Source organism: Lithobates pipiens, unplaced genomic scaffold (assembly GCF_037356315.1).
Source record: "Lithobates pipiens isolate NorthernLeopardFrog02 unplaced genomic scaffold, aLitPip1_a1.2 Scaffold_30, whole genome shotgun sequence".
Lineage (NCBI taxonomy): Eukaryota > Metazoa > Chordata > Amphibia > Anura > Ranidae > Lithobates > Lithobates pipiens.
The window spans coordinates 52,059,145-52,084,831 of NW_027507791.1; the positions used below are offsets into that span (position 1 = coordinate 52,059,145).

At 47.1% G+C, this 25,687-nt stretch overlaps 1 pseudogene; it reads left to right on the plus strand.

Annotated features, from left to right (window-relative positions):
- Positions 1–19,873: 19,873 nt before the first annotated feature.
- On the plus strand, positions 19,874–20,043 carry LOC143950443 (U2 spliceosomal RNA; annotated as a pseudogene).
- The last annotated feature ends 5,644 nt before the right edge of the window (positions 20,044–25,687 follow it).

Sequence of the window (25,687 nt, forward strand, 5' to 3'; positions counted from 1 at the left end):
GCTGGGTTCACATTGCAGCGGTTTATGAGAACGAATGTGATTCGCACCGCACTGCAGTGCAAATCACATCCGATCTCTGTGCGATTCGAGTTCAGCCATTCGCCGCACCCGCCGCACCCGCCACACCCGCCGCACCCGCCGCAAATTCGCACGGGACCCTTTTTTTGGCCCGCAGCAGAATCGGATCGCATGGGTGTTCACACCATGCGATCCGAGTTTGCAGATCGCACTGCGATATGCGAACTGATCTGGGGGTGTCAGTAACATTTCACTGACACTCCCAGCAGTTCGCATAGGGCAGTGTGAACTGCCGCCGGGAGGCATGCGATGCGGGAACCCGCCGCGGATTCGCGGCGTTTCCGCATCGCTCCAGTGTGAACCCAGCCTAATAAGCGATCATTTTTCTGATCGCCGTATTAGTGTCACAGGTGACGCTAGTTAGGCAGGTAGGTATTTAGGTTCGCCGCAGCTTTTTATAGCGCCAGGGACCCCCATATACTACCGCATAAAGCCCCCTGATTGCCCCCTAGTTAACCCTTTCACCAGTGATCACCATATAACTGTTACAGGTGACGCTGGTTGGTTAGTTATTTTTTTATAGTTTCAGGGCACCCGCCATTTATTACCTAATAAAGGTTTAACCCCCTGATCACCCGGCGGGTGTCATTTGTGACTAATAACTGTTAGGGCAGTTAGGGTTAGCCCCCTTTAGTTCTAAGGTACCCCCCTAACCCCCCCAATAAAGGTTTAACCCCGTGATCACCCCCCGTCGCCAGTGTCACTAAGGCTGGGTTCACATTGCAGCGGTTTATGAGAACGGATGTGATTCGCACCGCACTGCAGTGCAAATCACATCCGATCTCTGTGCGATTCGAGTTCAGCCATTCGCCGCACCCGCCACACCCGCCGCACCCGCCGCAAATTCGCACGGGACCCTTTTTTTGGCCCGCAGCAGAATCGGATCGCATGGGTGTTCACACCATGCGATCCGAGTTTGCAGATCGCACTGCGATATGCGAACTGATCTGGGGGTGTCAGTAACATTTCACTGACACTCCCAGCAGTTCGCATAGGGCAGTGTGAACTGCCGCCGGGAGGCATGCGATGCGGGAACCCGCCGCGCATTCGTGGCGTTCCCGCATCGCTCCAGTGTGAACCCAGCCTAATAAGCGATCGTTTTTCTGATCGCTGTATTAGTGTCACAGGTGACGCTAGTTAGGCAGGTAGGTATTTAGGTTCGCTGCAGCTTTTTATAGCGCCAGGGACCCCCATATACTACCGCATAAAGCCCCCTGATTGCCCCCTAGTTAACCCTTTCACCAGTGATCACCATATAACTGTTACAGGTGACGCTGGTTGGTTAGTTATTTTTTTATAGTTTCAGGGCACCCGCCATTTATTACCTAGTCTCACTAGTGTACCCCTAAATTTAGGGGTGTCTACTTTCCAAAATGGGGTCATTTGGGGGGGGTTTGTGCCATCTTGGCATTTTATGGCCTTCAAAACTGTAACGCCCTTAGAAAGCCTGAAGGCGGTGCTTGGTTTTCGGGGCCCCGTACGCGGCTAGGCTCCCAAAAAGTCCCACATATGTGGTATCCCCGTACTCAGGAGAAGCAGCAGAATTTATTTTGGGGTGTCATTTCACATATGCCCATGGCATGCGTGAGCAATATATCATTTAGTGACAACTTTGTGAAAAAAAAAAAAAAAAGTTTGTAATTTTCCCGCAACTTGTGGCAAAATATAAAATATTCCATGGACTCAACATGCCTCTCAGCAAATAGCTTGGGGTGTCTACTTTCTAAAATGGGGTCATTTGTGGGGGTTTTGTGCCATCTTGGCATTTTATGGCCTTCAAAACTGTAATAGGTAGTGAGAAGTGAACTCAAAAATTTACGCCCTTAGAAAGCCTGAAGGCGGTGCTTGGTTTTCGGGGCCCCGTACGCGGCTAGGCTCCCAAAAAGTCCCACATATGTGGTATCCCCGTACTCAGAAGAAGCAGCAGAATTTATTTTGGGGTGTCATTTCACATACGCCCATAGCATGTGTGAGCAATATATCATTTAGTGACAACTTTGTGTAAAAAAAAATAAAAATTTTTTTTTTTGTCATTATTCATTCGCTTGAGGCAAAAAAATAAAATATTCAATGGGCTCATCATTCCTCTTATCAATTTCCTTAGGGGGACTACTTTCCAAAATGGGGTCATTTGGGGGGGTTTTGTACTGCCCTGCCATTTTAGCACCTCAAGAAATGAGATAGGCAGTCGTAAACTAAAAGCTGCGTAAATTCCAGAAAACGTACCTTAGTTTGTAGATGTGACAACTTTTGCGCAAACCAATAAATATACAATTATTGACTTTTTTTTTACCAAAGACATGTGGCTGAATACATTTTGGCCTAAATGTATGACTAAAATTGAGTTTATTGGATTTTTCTAATAACAAAAAGTAGAAAATATCATTTTTTTTCAAAATTTGCGGTCTTTTTACGTTTATATCGCAAAAAATAAAAATCGCAGAGGCAATCAAATACCATCAAAAGAAATCTCTATTTGTGGGAAGAAAAGGACGCAAATTTTGTTTGGGTACAACATTGCATGACCGCGCAATTACCAGTTAAAGCAGCGCAGTGCCAAAGTGTAAAAAGACCTCTGGTCATTTACCAGCAAAATGGTCCGGTCTGAAAGTGGTTAAAATGTCAGTCCAACCCAGAAGTGATATTTTAGTTATAGGTGGTACCTGGTGAGCTTAGTCAGCTCCTGGCTTCTATGTGTCTTCGATTTGCCAAGTGTGAGATCTCCCTGTCAAAATTCCCCGAAGTGTTGGCCCTGTTGGATGTTTCTGCGCATCTTTGTGTGTTTCAGCTCCTCCCGTTACATTCTCCGTAATATAAAATACATTTAAAAATCAAACCAGGGTGGAATTCCCTCATAATGGCCAAAGCAGGTGTGTAGTACCTGAAACTCAGCACAGAGCTCTCAATATCAGAGTCTCTGAAAGATATAAGGGCCTGTCAGGTGGTTTAATTCTCCAGTACTGTAATGCTATCTATTAAGTTCTTGTGGTAAAACCAAGGAAGCTTAGACTTCTGAAGTGTATCAATGCTTTACTATGATCACTGTCAACTGTCTCGAGAACTCAGCATCAAATCAAATGCCTACATTCTTAGAGATGACTAATCGAGTCACCAAGGGGCAAACTTTCCTTATAGACTCCTCTTCCCCTGTAACAGTGACACAGTGCCACCAACATGCCAGCAGAGTATCGGCACCTGCCTGCACTCTCCTGTACAGACCAACCTGTGAGAATTCCACCCTAAAGTGATCCCTCCCCCCCTCCGGTGTCACAATTGACACCTTTCAGGGGGGAGGGGGGTGGAGATACCTGTCAAAGACAGGTATTTACACCCACTTCCGGGCATAGACTCCCGTGGGAGTCTACGCCATTTCCTGCCCTGCCGCGCTGTCTGCTGGGACACACACGGGTCCCAGTGACAGCACGGAGATTTCCTATTGCGCGGCGCGACTCGCGCATGTGCAGTAGGGAACCGGGAAGTGAAGCCGATTCGCTTCACTTCCTGATTCCCTCACCTAGAATGGTGGCGGCAGCAGCCAAGAGCCGAGCGATCGATCGGCCTCGGCTGCCGGCATCGCTGGAACCCGGGACAGGTGAGTGTCCATTTATTAAAAGTCAGCAGCTGTAGTATTTATAGCTGCTGGCTTTTAATATTTTTTTTTTTTTGGTGGAATCCCTCTTTAAGGATCGCCCGCAACATACTGGGGATGGACAACCCATGCAGTCAAAGCAACATACTGGTACACCGCTGCCTGCTACCGGGTTTAGGGCGTTTGAATACCCCCCCCCCCCCACGCTGAGACCCATTGTGATTGCGCACAGCACAAGTCTGGCAGCAGATCCCGGCCAATGATTCACAATGATTGGCTGTGTCTAATCACAGCCCAGAGTCTTGTGTTGACAATCATCATAGGGCTCTGTACAGAGGTAATGATCTCTCAGTTTCTTATTCCTGCAAATTGCATGACAAGACACACCCTATTGTCCGCAATGGAAGCGGTCAAATAGGTGCGACTCCAACTCCATCGGAGTCACGACGATTTTGAAAGTAGTTCCTGCACTACTTTTTGCAAGTTCAGGTGCAACTTGCATAGACATCTGTGCATGAAGCCACACAGATGTCTTCCAAGTAGCACTGACATGCAACTTTGAAATCTTACGACTTCAAATGAAGTCGTACAATTTCAAATCCGGATTCAGTGTGACCAAAGCCTTATACTTGTAGGCTTATTGGCTTTTGCCAAATATTACTATTTGTGACTGTTAAGCTGTCGATACATAGACAAGTTGTCATCAGAGAAGGTCAGCTTTAGTCTTATTTGTCACTGCAAACCCTGTGCATGGGCCACTAACCACCCTCAAAGGCAGGGCCGTCTTTAAGGCAGGGCAAAAGGGGCAGCTGCCCTGGGCCCTGTCAATGTTGTGGGGCCTAAAGCAGCTCCCTAATACTTACCAACTATCCCAGTTTAAATTCCCTTGTCCCTTGAAGTTTTAGTCCCTTGCTGTGTCCTGCAGACCCTGTGTTTACATGTAAATAACCGGCATTCATATGTAAATAGCTGCATCCGGCAGCATAGATATGTAAGTAAAGGCAGCATTCATATGTATATGATGCCCCCTGCAGTGAGGAGATGATGTGCTGCAACCAATCAGTGAGCAGTATTACTGTACAGTAATCTCTAGCAACCATCAACAAGCAGAAATCACGTGCTGTAACATCTAGCAACTAATCAGTGAGCCGTAATGTGTGGTGTAACCTCTAGCAACCAGTCAGTAAGTAGTAATGATACACCGTAACCTCTGGCAACCAATCACAAATTGCTGTCTGATCTGATACAGTAAAGTGATTTTAAGTCTAGCTGCTATTTATTGTATGTCTCAGAGCAGGTGGAGAGTGAAATTGTATGGGGGGCCCAAGAAAACGTTTGCCCGGGGTCCAATCAATATTAAAGACGGCCCTGCTCAAAGGTGATAGATGTAATCGAGAGCAAGTGACACTAGTTCTTGTATGTAGTTCTTCAGTATCACTTTCCTTGTCTTCAAAACAGCATGGGCAGTGGTTATCCAGTGGTCTCAGCGCTTGTACACACGGTCGGACATTCCGATGGACAATGTCCGATAGGACCGTGTTGTCCGATCATGTGTAGAGAATTCCGATCGGACAAAGTGCCATGCATGCTCAGATCAAATTCTTAGACCAAAGCTATTAGCTACTAGCCTGAACGTAGTCCCGTCCTAACGAAATAACGTCATCACGTTAAATACGATCGGATTTTCTGACAACTTTGTCCGCATGTATGTATGCAACAGTTTCGGACAAAATCCGTCGGACAAAATCCGTCGGACAAAATCCAACGGATTTGGTTGTCAGAATGTCCGACCGTGTGTACAAGGGCTCAGACTTTCTTTATTGGTAAAGCGACAAAGTCCGTTTAACGTAAACAATGCAAAAGTAATTAAAAATGCATGCTGCCTGAAAATACACCATTCTTGCCCTTTAAAACATGCCCCATGCTCAAACCATTGAGGATCCTGGTTCTCTGCTGCCTGGTGACTGTTCTGAAAAAGAAGGACACTGTGATGTTCTGTAAGTAAGTATCTTTGAGCAGCAAAAGCAAAGGATATACCAAAATTGGCCCATATTTTCTTTAAAAACCTCCTCTGCTCTGACACTTTGCCTAGGTGTGTGAACACCTTAAAGTGTAACTCCAGACAAAGCCTTTTCTACTGTAGATTGAGTGGTCAAAGGTTAGAATTATTTCCTCCTACAGTATTTCTCGATTGCCTAGATTTCCAAAGAGCGCTGTCTCTGGGGCAAGAAGTGAAGAGAAATCTGCCCAATAAGGACCCAGGTATCAAAAAAACCTAAAGAGATTCTATTACTTCCAAAGTCTGTCTGTGTTACACTTGGAATATTTTTTTGCCACCTCCTTTGTCTTTAAGACCCCTTTCACACCGCACCGCCCATTGGGTGGGCAGTAAAACGCCGCTATTTTTAGCGGCGTTTTACCGCCGGATTTGCGGTGCATTTCGGCCGTTAATGGGGCACTTTTACCCCCTGCTAGCGGCCGAGAAAGGGTTAAAACCGCCGGCAATACGCCGCAATAGCACCGTTTTTGCCAGCGGTATTACAGCGCTGCCCCATTGATTTCAATGGGGAGCAGCGGTGGAGGAGCGGTAAACACACCGCTCCTTCACCGCTCCAAAGAAGCTGCTGGCAGGACTTTTCCCTGACGTCCTGCCAGCACACCGCTGTAGTGTAAAAGCCCACGGGGCTTTCACATTACAAACAATGGTGCAGCTTCTTTAGGGCGGATTGCAGGTACTATTTCTAACGCTATAGCGCCTGCAAAACGCCCTGGTGTGAAAGCGGTCTAACAAGGACACAGACAGCGTTGGAAAACGAATAGGGGATAACAGTCGCCCCCATTATTTTTACGGCTAAAAAAGTCTTGGCTCAATGTGAATACATTACAGTGAGTCTAAAGGCTATTTTTTAAATTAAAGAAAAAAAAGAGATTATAATTACCTGCTCTGTGCAACGATATTGCACAGAGCAGTCTCTTACCTCTTCTTTGGCAGTTCCCCATCAGTGTGGTCTGCTTCTTCTTACTGCCGGTGCCCCCACAGCAAGCTATGGTGGCACCCATGTGGGTGTGTTTCTGAGCTGGGCTATGTGTGTCCATAGACACACACAGCGCTAGTAAGCCATGCCCCCACTCCCTCCTTATAGATCAGCCTTTCTCAACATTTTCAACACAGAGGAACCCTTGAAATAGTTCTCCAGGCTTGGGGAACCCCTGCAAAAAATTAGAAATCTACAGGTCATGATACATTAGTGTGATAGTCATTGGGAAGAATTGTCCTTACACTTGTGGTCATTGGGAAGAATTACCTCCTTACAGATAGTTAAAAAGATCAATGGGATCTTGGAAACAGTGGGAACTTATCTGAGAGGCAGAAAATGCCCAATGCTGAAGGAACCCCTAGCAACCTCTGGAGGAACTCTAGGGTTCCATGAAACCCTGGTTGAGAATCACTGTTATAGATTATAGGTTTATATAGGTTTGACTGACAACAGCCTATGGTAAGGCTAAGGTTAAAATAAAATAAAAACTTTTTGATTTTAAAATCACTTTAACATAAATAATACACGTTAAAAAGTTACTTTTGATTGATTTACTGATTACTTTTGTAATATGTACTCTGTCGGTTTTTTGGTAGCAAAATCCAGCATCAGTAGCTTAGGAAAGGAATGAGAAAACTGGAGAAAAATGTGTAACCTCAATCAGGGTCATTGTGACTTCAGAGGGGAACAGAGTGATCCGTAAATGAAAATTGTTCCAATTTAAATTTTGTTCTGGATTGTTTGTGCTTTTGCAAAATTCCCCCCCCCCCCGAGAACTAAGCTTATTATATACAATTAAGAAGAAGAACTCAAAGCAAGTGTGGAGCTCTTTGTAAAAAACGATACCTTCCAAATTCCTACTACCATGACCACATTGCAATCTCTGGTGAACTTCTAACTTTACTGTTTCTGTAGCTCCATGGAAAAAAATGCATCGCAGAGCTGCATCAAAAGAGAACCAGGACCCGCAGATGAGAATTGTAGACTCACACATATACTAAATGTAGACAATTTAGACAATGCCAATTTAGACAATGGCCAAATAACCAGCCAGCATGTCTTTGGAGTGTAGGAGGAATTCCACTAAAGCTCAGAGAGGACATCTAAACTCAATGCAGATAGTGTCATGTTTGGGGTTCAAACTAAGGACCCAATTACTGCAAAGCATATTTACTAACCCCTAAGCCACCGTCCTTCTTCCTCTTAAATTCTTGCCATCCTGTGCACATCGGCTTAGGTAGACCGTAGGTGGGCACTCTTACCAGTGGCTGCATTGTCAGGATGTGCAGTCATGATGATGCCTGCAAAAGTGGCCAAGGAAAGACCAGTCAGAGCAGAATGAAGAACGGCTTTGGCAGACTAATAATCACAAATGAAACTGGTGGGGAGGAAAATTCCTAGTCTCTAGGTTAAGTGAGTATTACTCTGTGATACCTATCCTTAGACAAAACAAACTTTAGAGCCTTCTTCATTGTTTCGCAGGGAGGCTTGAGTGCACAGCCGGGCTTTTAGTACACTGTACTGTTAGCCCTTGTACACACGGTTGGAGATTCCGACAACCAAATCCGTCGTATCTTGTCCGTCGTATCTTGTCCAAAACTGTTGCATACACACGGATCTTTCAGAACGTGATGATGTAATTTCGTTATGATGGGACTACGTTCAGGCTTTGATGTAGGAATTTGATCTGAGCATGCGTGGCATTTTGTCCAATCGGAATTCTCTACACATGATCGGAGTATGTCCTATCGGAGCATTTTGTCGGAAAATATTTCCGGCAAGTTGGAAAAATTGGTCCGACGGATATTCCGACGGAAACAGTCCGATGCAGACCACACACAGTCGGAATATCCGACAAAACGCTCCGATTGGACACATTCCGTCGGAATCTCTGATCGTGTGTACAAGGGCTTATAGTACTCACAAGATCCATGATGAGTCTTCTAGGATTCCACACTGGATTCCTGTTGGGACTTCCTGGATTCCTTGCTGATCCCTGCCAGGATTTTCTCGATTCCTGGACCTCCCTACGTTAGAGTTGCCACCTCATCCCTTTAAACCTGAACACATATGAATTACACAGGTCTTAAAGGCTAATTTAGTGCAGATAAGGCAACAAGTGAGTTTAATTACCACCTTAAAGAGGAAGTAAACCCTGATGAGTTTACTTCCTCTTTTTTTCCCTGCAAAGGTAAAGCATAATGGACTACTATGCATCACATAGTAGCTCATTATGTGTCACTTACCTGACACAGGAGCCAGCGAAGTCGCCGCTGATCCCTGTAGTCCGCCGCGTCCATCTTGCTGGTGGCGTCTCGCAGCTCCGACCAATGACAGCGGCGAAGCCGCGATGACGTCACTCCCGCGCATGCGCACGGGAGTCGCGTCTCGCAGCTCCGACGCTGCCATTCGGCGAAGCCGCGATGACGTCACTCCCGCGCATGCGCACGGGAGTCGACAAATTAGGCAAATCCATTCTTGGACTTGCCGCATTTAGTGCGCCTGCGCACCGCTGCCTACGGCGCATGCGCCGTAGACAGCGGTGCCCATTTTCGGGCAAATATCTCCTAAACCATATAGGTTTAGGAGATATTGCTTGGACCTACAGGTAAGCCTTAATCTAGGCTTACCTGTAGGTCAAAGTGGTTTGAAGGGGTTTACTTCCTCTTTAATCAGCCTCAGAACCTGTGTAATTTATATGTGTTTGGGTTTAAGGCCCCTTTCACACTGACGGACCATTCAGGTCCGCCTGTCAGTTTTGAACGGGTTCTGAACGGGCGCTACATGCTGGTCTATGGAGCAACAGATATCAGCAGAGACATGTCCGCTGACATCCGACCCGGTCCGATCTGCCAAAAGCAGACGGATGGCCCTACTCCGAATCCGTCGCTGGCGGGACGGAGAGATCTCCTGCTGAGCCGGCGGACAGAGGCGGACTCCGTGGAAGCGGAGTCTGCCTCGCGTGAAAGGGGCCTAAAGGGATGAGGTGGCAACCCTACCCTACGTCCAGGTCTTCCTGATTACTCTCTCATTTGCCTTGACCCCTGCCTGTACCTGAATACTCTCTTACCTGCCTTCACCTTGCCTGGACCTGACTACTCTCTCACCTGCCTTGACCCCCTGCCTAGATCTTACTACTAATTTGTCTGCAGCTTGCCTCTGCCCCTGCCTGGATCTGATTACTCTTACACCTGTGACATGGAATTTTATAGATAGGAAACTCCTATCCTCATATTAAGTAGTGGTTCCAAAATAATAATAACTACTGCAGTAGGGAACAGACACAAAAGATACACTCTGCATCTTTCCAAATAACTTTTCTGCTTTATTACGATGCAATTGAAGGTTTTTCTATACACGATTACGTAGGTATCACATTAATATTACAGTTGTACTTATATGATAACAAAGGGCGTAACATAGGCAGGCTAATTTTAATTAGGACTGGAAAGAATGCAAACATGTACTGAAAACATTATTAGTGCCGTGTGCACAGTGAGGGCAGTGTGCAATACATACAAAATAGAATACAATTATATACAGAACTTAAAATTTCCTTTACGCCCCTGCCTCAACACCTGCCTGCCTGCCAAGACCTCTGCCTGACTTGACAACCTATTTGTCTACAGTCCTGTTAAAAGTCTCCATACCATGGCATTTACATTCCAGCCACCTGTATCCCCCCAGTGGGGTGATCCGGGCGGTTGGACCTGGTGCCAGTTGCAGCATAGAAAAATGGGACCACTAGGGTTCCTGGCCATCGCCACCATCAGGAGCTCTGGTGAAGACCAATTGCCACTTGGACTTGTGCATCAAGAGAGCCTGTGTCACCTGCCAAGGGGCACCATAACAAGTACATTATGCCATCAACAAAATGCAGAAACTGCAGGTAAAGCAACAAAGAGGACCCAGGCTAATTGCTCTAGATATTTAGCAGGTAGGGAAACAGTCTGGATCCTTGTTACTGACAGTGGCTGTGTGCTGTTCTGGGCCTCTCTTTGCATTGGCTACATGTAAATGTGTCCTGGACAAACGTAATTATATGTTAGCAGTCTTTTTACAGTATTACTGGACAGATACGTATGTAGAGATCTACTTTAAGTTTTGACATGTTTAACAAATTTGGGAATGCGTCTTTCCCGATGTTTATCAAAGGAACTCGGCAGTCTTATCACATACACTTATGCACTTATGTACTTGTGTTTCCGGAGCTGACACATGTGAGCGCGCTGCTGTGACCTTCTTTCTTGAAGGTCACACAATGTATCTGGGAATCTTTAAGCGATTAGTTTTATCGCAGAGACACAAAACCTTGGCCCGTTTTTTGCACTGCAGCCAGTTTCACAATTTGCTGGCAACAAGGCCGGGTTCAATCATCGGTTAGACAGAGAATATTATCTGTCACCTCTTCATTTAACCACTGTTTGAGCAGGGGACATTTTTTTATTTTAGGAGAAATTGCCCGCAAGGCTGTTTTTAATAGCAGGATCTTAAATTACCCAAGGTTGTTAAAATTGCAGTGTGTTGCAAACTGGGATATTACAGTAAGATATTTGCTTGCAGAACAGCTGATGTATCTGTATATTTTGCCCCCTTATTACTTGTAAACATTCTTTACTCATGTGGATGCCATTTTGGATTGTAGTTTTGCAGCCCTGGGGTTCTGGGTTCATTTCACACCCAACATCTGTCTTTTGGAGTATGTTCTCAGCATGTTTGTAAGCCCTTGTACACACGGTCGGACATTCCGACAACAAAATCCGTCGTATTTTGTCCAACGGATTTTGTCCGAAACTGTTGCATACACACGGTCGGACAAAGTTGTCGGAAAATCCGATCTTCAGAACGTGGTGACGTTATTTCGTTACGACGGGACTACGTTCAGGCTAGTAGCCAATAGCTTTGGTGTAGGAATTTGATCTGAGCATACGTGGCACTTTGTCCGATCGGAATTCTCTACACATGATCGGAGCCTTGCTAGACTATACCAAAATGCCAAAAATGTATATATTTCGGTAAAGTGAAACAAATGAAGAGGGTGACTGGTTTTACTCACGTAGCAATTTTCTTGCCTCTTTTAGTCTAACGAGGACCTCAAAGGCCAAAGATAGCTGACATCCTTCAATATGTGGTAGGTTGTGAGCCATAGTGGGTGCAAAGATGATGAAAGTCATTGGGCATCGGACTCTTCTTGGATGTTAAAGAGGTTTTATTTCTTTTGACAGCCCTTTTTATATATTTTTGGGGAAAGAGGGTTAGGGCCATGGCACCCTTAGATAGTTTCAAACTCAATTGGCTGACTCTGAGACTTCAGTAGAAGAACAGCCATACAGGGAAAGGCTCCAGCAAGGTGCCATTTCTGCACGTGCAGGATTGCTGTCTCCTATGGTAATAGTCCTTTAACAGTTCCTAACTCAACGTATTAGTTCTTTCAGCTACACTACAACTGCTCCTTGTAGTTCTTCAATACTCAGCTCCTGGTCTCTTGCTAGATCCACTGATTCACTGACTATGAATTCCTTGAGCTCCTCCAAAGGTTGGCGGTGGCATCCCCTCAAGCGCCACCCCCGCTTCTGCGCTGGGTCCCTAGCTCGGCACTCCAGATACTCCTCAAGTTTCACCCCTGCTAACCGGCTCGGTCTCTGGCTTGAAAAAACAAGGCTGCTCTGCAATCATCTCCTCCACTGGTTGATCACCGCCTGAAGTTTCCCAATTCTCCACCGTGCCCTTCGGTGAAATAATGGTTCCGGTACTTGCTTTAGTTATTCACTGTGGTCCCTGGTAATAAGGCGATTGGTCCCTTCATGATGACAGCTTCCCTTCTACCTCCGACCACTGACAGGTTCTCCGGCTGAGAGAACCGATACTTTCGGATGGACTGCAAGCCCCAGTCCCAACCCTGCCCTCTTACTTCTGGATAGGTCCTCACACAGCCTGGCAGCCAGATGCCCCCAGGATAGGCCTAATCTCCAGCCTAGCAGCCTGGGGCAGATGACACGCATCCACCCAGACAGCAGTCCAGGTGGCACAGAGCACAGATCACCTGACCTCACCCAAAAATATAGGCTCTCCCAACAGGCCAAGGGATTAAAGAAAACTCATGCCTATTGGCTGGGACACCCACATACCCATAACCTGACTTTGGGTTGCCCTTCTCATATCTAGTACCACCAAGTACCTGGCCACCTAGTGGTAGAAGAGAATAGAAAAGAAGAGAAAAGTGCAACAAGGCCAAACTTAGGAAGAATCCAATGGATAGCTAACAATTTAACCACTTCAGGACCGCCGTATTGCCATTGTACGTCAGCACAATGGCACAGGCAGGCAGAATCACGTACATCTACGTGATTGCCTTCCAGCGGGTGGGGGGTCCCATCGGACCCCCTCCCGCTGGATACGGCGGTCCGATTCGGTCCAGCAGCGATCCGTGATGAGGGGATGGCCGTTCGTTTTCGGCCACCCCCTCTGGATCGCTCCTGGCCAATGAGAAGCTTCCTCCCCTGTGTATTGTTTACACAGGAAGGAGGAAGTGATGTCATTCTCCTCGGGGCGGTCTTTTTGACCGGACTACGAGGAGAAGAGTAAAAGTAAGTCTGCACGAACACTACACTGACATGTAGGTACACACAGGCACACAAACCCCCCCCGATCCCCCCCCCGATCGCCCCCCGATCCCCCCCCCGCCCCCCCTCCCCCCCCAGTCACAGTGTCACTGATTGCATTGATCATTTCTTTACTGATCAATGCATTCAGTGTCAGTTGTGACAGTAAAAACTGTCAGGACAGTTAGTGTTAGGTCCAGGGTAGCCCCCTATCACCCCCCAATAAAGATTTAACCCCCTGATTGCCCCTAGAGTTAACCCTTTCACCCCCTTTTGCCAGTGTCACTAAGCGATCATTTTTCTGATCGCTGCATGTGTCGCTAGTGTCGCTAGGTAGCTAGTTATTTTTTTAGGTTCACCGCCAGGTTTTTATATCGCTAGGTACCCCGATATACTACCCAATAATGTTTTTAACCCCCTGATTGCCGCTAGTTAACCCTTTCACCCCCTTTTGCCAGTGTCACTAAGCGATCGTTTTTCTGATCGCTGCATTAGTGTCGCTACAGTCGCTAGGTAGCTAGTTATTTTTTTAGGTTCACCGCCAGGTTTTTATAGCGCTAGGTACCCCGATATACTACCCAATAATGTTTTTAACCCCCTGATTGCCGCTAGTTAACCCTTTCACCCCCTTTTGCCAGTGTCACTAAGCGATCATTTTTCTGATCGCTGCATGTGTCGCTAGGTAGCTAGTTATTTTTTTAGGTTCACCGCCAGGTTTTTATATCGCTAGGTACCCCGATATACTACCCAATAATGTTTTTAACCCCCTGATTGCCGCTAGTTAACCCTTTCACCCCCTTTTGCCAGTGTCACTAAGCGATCGTTTTTCTGATCGCTGCATTAGTGTCGCTACAGTCGCTAGGTAGCTAGTTATTTTTTTAGGTTCACCGCCAGGTTTTTATAGCGCTAGGTACCCCGATATACTACCCAATAATGGTTTTAACCCCCTGATTTCCGCTAGTTAACCCTTTCACCCCCTTTTGCCAGTGTCACTAAGCGATAATTTTTCTGAACGCTGCATCAGTGTCGCTAGTGTCGCTAGGTAGCTAGTTAACTAGGCTCCCAAAAAGTCCCCCACATGTGGTATCCCCGTACTCGGGAGAAGCAGCAGAATTTATTTTGGGGTGTAATTTGACTTCTGCCCATAGCATGTGTGAGCAATATATCATTTAGTGACAACTTTGTGCAAAAAAAAAAAGTTTGTAATATTCCCGCAACTTTTGGCAAAATATAAAATATTCCATGGACTCAACATGCCTCTCAGTAAATAGCTTGGGGTGTCTACTTTCCAAAATGGGGTCATTTGGGGGGGTTTTGTGCTATTTTGGCATTTTATGGCCTTCGAAACTGTGATAGGTAGTGAGGAGTTAAATCAAAAATTTGCACCCTTAGAAATCCTGAAGGTGGTGATTGGTTTTCGGGGTGCCGTGCGCGACTAGACTCCCAAAAAGTCCCACACATGTGGTATCCCCGTACTCGGGAGAAGCAGCAGAATGTATTTTGGGGTGTCATTTCACATATAACCATGGCATGTGTGAGCAATATATCATTTAGTGACAACTTTTTGTAAAAAAAAATTTTTTTTTTTTTTTTTGTCATTATTCAATCCCTTAGGACAAAAAAAATAAATATTCAATGGGCTCAACATACCCATCAGCAATTTCCTTGGGGTGTCTACTTTCCAAAATGGGGTCATTTGGGGGGGATTTGTACTGCCCTGCCATTTTAGCACCTCAAGAAATGAGATCGGCAGTCATAAATTAAAAGCTGTGTAAATTCCAGAAAATGTACTCTAGTTTGTAGACGCTATAACTTTTGCGCAAACCAAAAAATATACGCTTATTGACATTTTTTTTACTAAAGACATGTGGCTGAATAAATTTTGCCCTCAATGTATGACTAAAATTTAGTTTATTCGATTTTTCTTATAACAAAAAGAAGAAAATATCTTTTTTTTTCAAAATTTTCGCTCTTTTTTCATTTATATCGCAAAAAAAAAAAATCGCAGAGGCAATCAAATACCATCAAAAGAAAGCTCTATTTGTGGGAAGAAAAGGACGCAAATTTCGTTTGGGTGCAATATTGCATGACCGCGCAATTACCAGTTAAAGCAGCGCAGTGCGAAATTGCAAAAAGACCTCTGGTCCTTAAGGTGTTTATTGGTCCGGAACTGAAGTGGTTAACTATGGTAGCTACCCCTGGAATTTGGTGAGGAGCTCCCTGACTAAACCCCAGGGCGCTACACTCATTATAGCCCTATCTGGAACAGCTACATCTACCTGTTGGCCAAGCTTTCGTATGGCATGCATATGGCATTACGCATTTAAAACATATCTTTAAGGTGGGCAAATAGTTATAATTTTCTTCTTTACAAACTATATATCATATACTGCAGTCGCGACCTAAAACATATCGGTACACTTTTTTCTTTATTCTCCAACCCCCATTTTTGGTATGTTGCAATGTAGTAATGTACAGAAAGGTACCCTCGTCATCCGATCTCCCATAGGGGAGAGCGGCGCTCTGACAGGTCCGTCCCTGGGCAGTGTGCAGAGACGGACTTGTCATCTTCCTGCTCAGTGGGGATTGACGGAGCGATCCCCGCTGAGTGAGCGGATGTCCATGGGGCGGATCAGCACGGATCCGTCCTGTGTGAAAGAGCCCTAACTGTGGGGGTGGGTGAGCTACCTAGGACATGACAGCGATCACTAGTCCTGATAACAGGGAGCAGAAGATCTGTGTCATGTCACTAGGCAGAATGGGGAAATGCCTTGTTTACATAGGCATCTCCCTGTTCTGCGTCTCCATGACACGATCGCGGGACACCGGTGGACATCAAGTCTGCTGGACCCGTGGGCACGGCCACACACCCACTAGCCCTGCCAATTAAAGAGGAGGTACATCTACGCCCATTTGCCCTCCGCTGCCATTGTGCCAACGTATATATTGGTGTGTAGCGGTCGGCAAGCGGTTGAGTTTGGCCCTGTATTATATGTTTTTGGTAAATCTAAAGGAAAAGAGCACAAGAAAATTGTATAATGTATGGCCAGCTTTACGGTTCACACCATAGCCGCATGCGGCTGCCAGCCGGGGTCCGGTGTGTTCTGGTTCACCATTTCAGGTCTGATTTCAGTCATAATTTTTGGTTGAGTTCGGATATACAAAACGGACCAAAAGACACAGAGGGCCCCTGGGCAAATTCGCACTGGAGCCGCGGCGGAGATGTGGGAATTGGCTCCATAGAGAGCCGGTGTTCTGGCAGATAGTGTCCTGCCATCATATAGTGTCCGCCCCGTACTGCGCATGCGCAGTACAGGGCAGAAGAAGCTTCGGAAAATCTCCGAAGATGAATGGCGCCTGCGCCGTGAGTGGAGGTGGTAGCCCCACCATCCAAGCGGACATAGGGTTTGGAAAATTAGAGGGCCCCTCGCGGGCGAGCTTCGTCCAATGTCCACGTGGATGGTGGGGCTAGAGACTGGAATCACGGCGCAGGCGCCATTCATCCTCGGCTATTTTCGGAATCTGTGTGTGCTGTGTACTGCGCATGCGCAGTACACATTGGACACTATCTGATGGGGGACCATATATGATAGGACACTGGTCATAATCTCCTGCTATTGCAAATTGGAAGTGGAGAAACCGCCTCCAATTCGCAATGGTGTGAAGCCAAAGCCAAAGACTTTGTACAGCTAAAGGGATGCAGATGGTGCTCCTGATCTTATCACAACAGGTAGCAATAATTAAGGCATTTCCCATTCCCAATCAGTCTGAGAAAGGACACAATCAAACACCAAGCTTTTCCAGACCTAAGAAAGGTAAGTGTCTGCGATAAAGTCCTTACGTTGTTTATAATCCAACTGGAGGGCCTTATTTCCGAAGACACCGGAGTTTGCCCTTTAAAATGACAATTCTGTTAGAGTGGCCACACACACTCAAATTTTTAAACTATTTTGTCCATTTTCAAACTGCTTTCTATAATCCTGTCTGTCTTTGTAGATACTTTACCCACCATTCTGCTGTATTCCCTTTATAGAGCTTTAGCCCAGGTTCGCACTGACAGCGGGATTGAAAATTTCCTTCCCGCATGTCAGTCTGACTTGGGGGGGTTGGCGATTTCGGAGATCTCTGTGCGGTTTCCTGCACAGGTGACTATACAAATCGCACCCTGAAGTCGCCAAAAGTAGTACAGACACTAATTTTGGGAATCGGTGTGGCGTTGCACCGATTCGGACGGTGCTATTGCCACAGACTTGGCATGTCAAATTCAACTTCTTTAGGTTCAACAGCCACCCAAACTCTTGCAGGGTCTGCAAGGTGGTCGCCACATCCTCCTCTAATTCTAGGTGGAAGATACTCTCAGGAGGAGATCGTCTAGGTAACCCACGATCGCGATCCCGCGTTGCCTCAGCAACGCCAATACTGGAGCCAGTACTTTGGTAAAGACTCGGGCGGGGGGGGGCTGATGCCAGGCCAAAAGGAAGAGCAACAAACTGGTAGTGGGCTTCCCCGACTGCCAAACGCAGATATTTTGGATGCCGAAGGCAAATGGGTATGCTTATGTAAGCATCCTGGATGTCCAAGGACGCCAGGAAGTCCCCTTGATGGAGTGCAGCGACTACTGAGCGAACTGATTCCATTCTGAACCTCTGCACTTTTCAACGTTTGGGTCAATAGGGCACATGGCATCATTGCCAGATCACATTATTGTGTATCTGCAGCCGCATCATCGAGGAAATGTCTCGCTGCCTGTGATTAGCGCAGCTCTGCGCCGAATTCCTGGCGGGCTCTGTACGTGTTCCATGCGAACCCGCCTGAGCTCATCCCTACATTATTGTGTTGCCTGTTTCATATATGTTTTCTAGAGTATGCTGTCCAGTTCTGGGTAAGGATGAGCTCAGGCGCGTTCGCATGGTCCACGTGCAGAGTGCGCCAGGAAGTTGGCGCATCGCTGCGCTAATCGCAGGCAGTGAGACATTGCCCGATCTCTGCAGCCGTGCATCGGGGCAATGTCTCGCTGCCTGTGATTAGCGCAGCGATGCGCCGACTTCCTGGCGGGCTCTGCACGTGGACCATGCGAACGCGCCTGAGCTCATCCCTAGTTCTGGGCACCAGTCCTCAGGAAGGATGTACTGGAAATGGAGCGAGTACAAAGATGGGCAACAAAGCTAATAAAGGGACTGGAGGACATTAGTTATGAGGAAATGTTGTGAGCACTGAACTTATTCTCTCTGGAGAAGAGACTCTTGAGAGGGGATATAATTTCAATATACAAATACCGTACTGGTGATCCCACAATAGGGAGAAAACTTTTTCGTGGAAGGGAGTTTAACAAGACTCGTGGCCACTCATTAAAATTAGAAGAAAAGAGGTTTAACCTTAAACTACGTAGAGGGTTCTTTACTGTAAGAGCGGCAAGGATGTGGAATTCCCTTCCACTAAGGATGAGCTTGGGTGTGTTCGCATGGTCCACGTGGAAGTCGGCCCAGCACTGCGCTAATCACAGGCAGTGAAACGTTTCCCGATCTCTGCAGCTGCAATGTCTCGGGGCAATCGGGGAAATGTCTCACTGCCTGTGATTAGCGCAGCTCTGCTCCGACTTCCTGGCAGGCTCTGCACGTGAATCATGCGAACACGCCCAAGCTCATCCTTACCTTCTCAGCAGGAAACATCGATAGTTTCAAGAAACTATTAGATAAGCACCTGAACGACCACAACATACAGGGATATACAATGTAATACTGACATATAATCACACACATAGGTTGTACTTGATGGGCTTTGTGTCTTTTTTTCAATCTCACCTACTATGTATGGGGGCGTGGTCTTGGCATGGCGGCGTGAGAATGCATCTTAACAGATTCCCTGCAGGTAACTACCGCTCACTTACCCCACATTACCAGTGCCCTCCAGGTCCCTCAGATGTCCAGGAAGCCTGACCGACATCCCGCTGCCTCAGCCTACACACTGGATCGCTATCTGTGTTGGCCTCCACTCCGGCAGCTCCCAAGATGGCGCAGGTCCGTTCTGCAGCCTCGATCACCACAGTGCCTGATCTTCCGCAACAGTGGCCAGACGACCACAAAATGCCGCCTTTGTCAGCCCCCAGTGCTCTTTCTCCTTGCCTACCCAGATCGCTGATGGTCTCTGCAGACATGGTTGAGGAACTGCTCAGCCTGGAACACACTGCCTCTTCACTAAGGATGAGCTCCGGCGTGTTCGCACACCCCATGTGCAGAGCCTGCCAGGATGTCGGCACTGCGCTAATCGCAGGCAGTAAGACATTGTCCCGTGGCTGCAGAGATCGGGAATGTCTCAATTCCTGTGATTAGCGCAGCGCTGCGCCGACTTCCTGGCGGCTGAATATATGGTTGAGGTGGGTCCCAGAATTTGTCCCACAATCAGAACTGCAACTGACAGTGGGCCATATTTTTAAGCGCTATCTGGACTACATGCCAGACTCTGAGGTCATCATTGACAGAGTTCACAGAACCTTGGGCCCAAGATTCTCTGCACGGACAGCAGACAAATACTGTATGGCTACCTCTTAGTCAAATTTCTTATTTTGAATAGCTTCTTGGCCTTTTGGCTAAGATCAATTGTAGTATTTGTTAATACTAGTTTTTGGGAGGAAGAAAACTGGTGTTCCTTGACTGTCCTTTTATTGTTTGCTGTGTTTCATTTTGAAGTTTTCCCTTTACTTCCTGTCTCAAAGTTGTAACAGGAAGTGAGAAAAAAATCTCTGCAAAATAAGACCCCTTTCATGCGGCCGCCTCTACTAAACAGAATACGTTTGCTCAGCGGGGATCTGTCTGTTGATCCACCACCCCCCCGAGGAGGCAGATGATCCATGTCTGCTTCGTTGTGCATATCGGACACAGACACAGTCCTGTTCTCCTCCTATGGGGCTACCGGATGGAAACAGACCGCCTGTCCATTTCCATCTGATCCAATGGATGGAAAATAGGACCACCATCAGTTTGTTTTTAGCAGACAGGATCGGAACAGAAGGCGGCAGGTTCTGCGGACATATGTCCACTGACTGCTCCATAGAAAAGACCGGAGGGTCCGATCAGGTCCGCCAGAAAAACTACAGGTGGACCTGATTGGACAGCCCGTGTGAAAGGGGCCTGAGGGGAAATCCCCTCTTAGCCCTTGTACACACGGTCGGAAATTCCGACCACAAAATCAGTCTGATTTTTTTTTAGCCGGATTTTGTCCGAAACTGGTGTTGCATACACACGGTCAGACAAAGTTGTCGGAAAATGCCATAGTTCGGTACGTGATGATGTTCATTCATTACGACGGGACTGCGTTCAGCCTAGTAGCCAATAGCTTTGCTCTGGTACTTTGATCTGAGCATGCGTGGCATTGGAAAAAGTCTGAACGGATTTTGTTGTCGGTAAATTTGAGATCTTGCTCTCAAATTTTTCCGTCTGAACTTCTGACGGAAAAAGTCTGATAGAGCCCACACATAATCAAATTTTCCGACAATATAATCCGATCAGACCTTTTCCGTCTGAATTTCCGTCCGTGTGTACAAGGGCCAAGACAGTTGTTACCAGTGTCCCCAATGGAAAAAGTCCCATCAGGTCAGGGAATGTCTAGCCTTGGAACTCAGAAAAGTCAGCCTCCTTGGATAGGGGACAGCAGTCATTGGATCTTAGCTATCAGGTCAGGCAATGTCTAGCCTCAGGACCGAGTAAAGGCACATTCAAGAGGGCAGCAGTTCTTGGAGCTTAGCCATCAGGTCAGGAAATTTCTAGCATCAGGACACAGTTAAAGGCACCCACCGTGAAGTGTCAGGTCCCAGTACCAAAGTCAACCTATCTCAGAAAAGAATATAGAAAATGCTTTTCTGGTTATGCCTGCAGGTCATTTTACTGTGAGTGCTCTTTCAGATGGGCAACTGAGCCACAGATTAACTGCCCACTGGCCGTCCGCTTGAACTGTAAAACAGCCGGATGGTGGTTCACATGGCACTGTGGTTTGCTTCACAGCAGTGGCATTTTTACTGGCTGTCAAACTCGCCAGGTGATTTTAATGGGGCTGTGGCGCAATTGAGTACAATGCACATGTTTTCAGCACAGTAGTGTAGCATAATAGAGTTAAGTCGGGCGGTAAGGAAGCATTATAATGCCTCCTTGCCGTCTGTTAAATGCCCTCTGAAAAGGACTGCACTCCACAATGAGTGTAAAAGTGCCCTTAAATTTTTTTTTTAATTAAGTAATGGTCACTAAATGTACATTTTGCAAATGGGACTCGGTTTGTTTTTATCAGACATTACAGCGCAGACCCTGATTGCGTTGACTAAGGCATGCTGCCAGGTTACAAGCAAATTAGGTGGGACAAAGTCGTGTTGAACTTGTAGACATAACAGGCAGAGTATAATCCCACATGTTGCTGTTATCTGCTGCAAAACATCATGCACCAAAGCCTACTAAGACCCCGTTATCCTAAGCAAAAGTCTAGGAGCCTACTGATATCCATACAGCAGAAAACCAGCATACATTTCTTTCCAGTCCTCTTCCAGAATGAAAAACGTAATTTTTTAATAAAAGGAAGAATGAAAACTTTGGGGCCTGTCTATTCAAAAGTTGCTAAGTGATTAACTTCAAAATGTCTAGATTTGCTTGTTTTCAGAAGAACATTTAACCCAGATATCTACAAGGCAGTTAATCTAAAACTGAACGTGTGCTTTGCTCATCAATCACCCTGCCCTCACTTACCCATCAAGGTTGGTGGCCAGCGAAGCCCCCATCAAGGTTGGCGGCCAGCGAAGCCCCCATCAAGGTTGGCGGCCAGCGAATAGCCCCCATCAGTGTTGGCGAATAGCCCCCATCAGTGTTGGCGGCCAGCGAATAGCCCCCATCAGTGTTGGCGGCCAGCGAATAGCCCCCATCAGTGTTGGCGGCCAGCGAAGCCCCCATCAGTGTTGGCGGCCAGCGAATAGCCCCCATCAGTGTTGGCGGCCAGCGAATAGCCCCCATCAGTGTTGGCGGCCAGCGAAGCCCCCATCAGTGTTGGCGGCCAGCGAAGCCCCCATCAGTGTTGGCGGCCAGCGAAGCCCCCATCAGTGTTGGCGGCCAGCGAAGCCCCCATCAGCATTGATTGTTAATGGAGGAGGGCCCCTTACATTGCTGGATGGTGAAGGGGAGTCCCAATACACTGGAGGTTATCGGAAGAATGCTCTTTATATTAGTGGTTAATAGGAAGAATGTCCCCCCACCTCTCACAAATAGGTTGAACGATTATTGGTGTCATAGGTATATTTGAGAGGCAGAATTTCATCATTGCTCAAGGAACCCCTAGCAACCTCTAGAGCAGTGTTCTCCAAACTGCACCCCAGATGCAGCTCTTTTCTTGCCTTTATGCAGCCCTTGGAGCACTATTTTATCCACTGACCTCAACAATGGGGCAGAATTCTTGTTGCTGACACCAACACAGGGGCTCATTGCTGGTGTCATTTGGAGAAATAGTGCACTTTTCGATGCTGTCAGTGGAAGGAATATTGCCCCTATTTCTTTGTTTACTGCCACTGGCTCTAGTCCGGCCCCCCTAAAGTCTGAAGGACAGTAATCTGGAACTTTGTTCAGAAAGTTTGGAGACCCCTACTCTAGAGGAACCGTAGGGTTCCACAAAACCCTGGTTGGCAAAGTCTACTATAAGAGCCCTTTCATAGTCGCAGTGACTGGGTGTCGGCGGTAAAGCGGTGCTTTCTGTAGTTTTAGCAGGGCTTTTCGGCCGCTAGCGGGGCTCTTTTAACCCTCACTAGCGGTCAAAAAAGGGTTAAAAGTGCTGGCAAAGCACCCCTTAAACTCCTCAAACGCCTGCTTTCAGGACTTTTTTTGACATCCTGCCAGTGCACCACTCCATTGCAGAAGCACTCGGGCTTTCACATTGGAGTGAAAGGAGAGGTGCTTTACAGGCACTTTGCAGGCTCTATTCTTGGCGCTATAGCGCCTGTAAAGAGCCTCAGAGTGAAAGGGGTGTAAATCATCATCATCATCTCTCCTCAACTGCCCTTGAAATCGGTTATATGACCTCCTCTTCATTTTCCAGTTTGAATGGACCATGTGATCATGCCAATGCCATCCACCATTTTTCATCGGCTGCCACTCGAGGTCGATTGTGTGGTTTATCAACTGCCAATTGGAAGAGATTGATTGGTCAATAGGAATAGGTTGTGTGAACTTTCATAAACTGTAAATAGATAATTTGGTAGTTTCAATAACCGCCATATAGAGAAATCGCTTCTAAATAAAACAATTTCCACCCACCCAGCTGTTTTTTGCTGAGGCATAAAATATCCCATCAGATAATGACACAGAGGAGCACCATTCATAATTACTATGAAAACAGCTGACCCGTAAATCTTCTTCTTTTTTTTTTTTTACTGTTCCCTATAACAATACACACATGGAATGCTATGAGGAAAGACACACATGCTTTTCTCATCACTCCTTCACCTCTGCTCGGGAAAATGAGTCTTTTAGTAAGCGTTGGCTCCCACCACCTGTTTAAATGCATATTTACGCCAACTCACGACTAAGGCGGGTGCATTATGGGTTTCATCTGCTCGGCATGTGATTTATTGGTCAGACGGGGTCCTAAGGTGCTGGAAAGGTACTCTAAGAATTATATTTAGATAGTATGACATGATTCAGTCACATTCTATTTTATTAACCACTTCCGGACTGGTTCATGCCGATATACGTCGGCAATTTGAAGAGGGATATCGTTGTTATGGCAGCAGCTAGCTGCCATAACGCCAGTATCTTCTTCTTCAGTGAGTGGTCCGGTTTTAGATAAAAGTGGTCTCTGCGGCGGATTTGCTGATCACAGAAGATCACTTTTATCAGCGGTGAGAGAGAACCCCTCCTGCTGCTGCTTTCCAGTGCCCTCCTGCCACTTACCCGAGCTTAGGGTTGACACCTGTCCAGTTTTGACACATGTGCCTGGGTTTCCACCCGCTGGAAGCACGGGCACACATACCACCATCCTGTGGCTAGTGGCAGCGGATCTCTGGCCCCGGCTGCAACATCCATAGAGGGGCTGCTCATGCCATGCCCGCTATCGCTGTCACACAGTGCAGGAACATTGGTGTGTTTTGAGCCCAGCAGCTGCCCTGTGATTGTCCAAACGGAATGGTCAATTGCAGGGCGGCAGACATGAGGGTCTGTGATTGGCCCGGCAGAGCTGGTCCCATGTGGAGGCGGGGCTGGACTGTGGATAATCGCGCCTGCTTGCTCCCGGAGTCCTGCCTCACGCTGTGCGTCTCCTGACGGGTCACTCTCATCTGCTCTCTGTCAGCTACCCCACCCCCTCCTCTGTCAGCCCCCCTCCTCGATCAGCCATCCCTACTGACATCCTCCACTGCTTTACCGATATGTCCACACAACATCCACTGCCCTAGTGACACTGTCCACTGCTCTACTGTCTGACACGTTCCACTTTTAACCACTCAGGATTTTGAGCCGCTCCGTGCCCCCGGGGGCGCGTATCACAGCGATCGTTGTTGTGGGGTGTCAGTCTGACGCCCCCACAACTACGATCTCGGTAAAGAGTCTCCGACTGAGACTCTTTACCACGTGATCAGCCGTGTCCAATCACGGCTGATCACAGTGTAAATCGGCTTTTCCTCACTCGCATCTGTCAGACCCGAGTAGAGGAGAGACGATCGGCTGCTCCTCTGACAGGGGGGGTCTGTGCTGATCGATTATCAGCGTAGCCCCCCCCCCCCCGAGGATTCCCATCCTGGACCACCAGGGACGCCACCAGACCACCAGGGATGCCCAGCAGAAGGTATGCCACCCTAGACCACCAGGGATGCCAGTCAGTGCCCACAATGGATGCCAATCAGTGCCCGTAATGGATGTCAATCAGTGCCCACAATAGGCATCACTGATTGCCATGCATTATTTGGCACTGATTGGCATCCATCAGTACAAAACAAAAAAATACAATACAATGCCGCCTATCGGTGCCCATCCGTGCCGCCTATCAGTGCCCATCCGTGCCGCCTATCCATGCCAATCCATGCCACCTATCAGTTTCCATCCGTGTCACCCATCAGTGCCACCTCTTCAGTGCAGCCTTATCAGTGCCCGTCAGTGCAGTCCCATTAGTGCCCATGAGTGAAGGAGAAAACGTACTTATTTACAATGTTTTGAAACTGAAACAAAAAAAAACATTTTTTTTTTTTTTTAATTTCCAGTCTTTTTTTTTTTATTTGTTTAGCAAAAAATAAAAACCGTAGAGGTGATCAAATACCACCAAAAGAAAGCTCTATTTATGGGGAAAAAATTGGTACAGTGTAGCATGACCGCGCAATTGTCATTCAAAGTGCAACAGCGCTGAAAACTCAAAATTGGTCTGGGCAG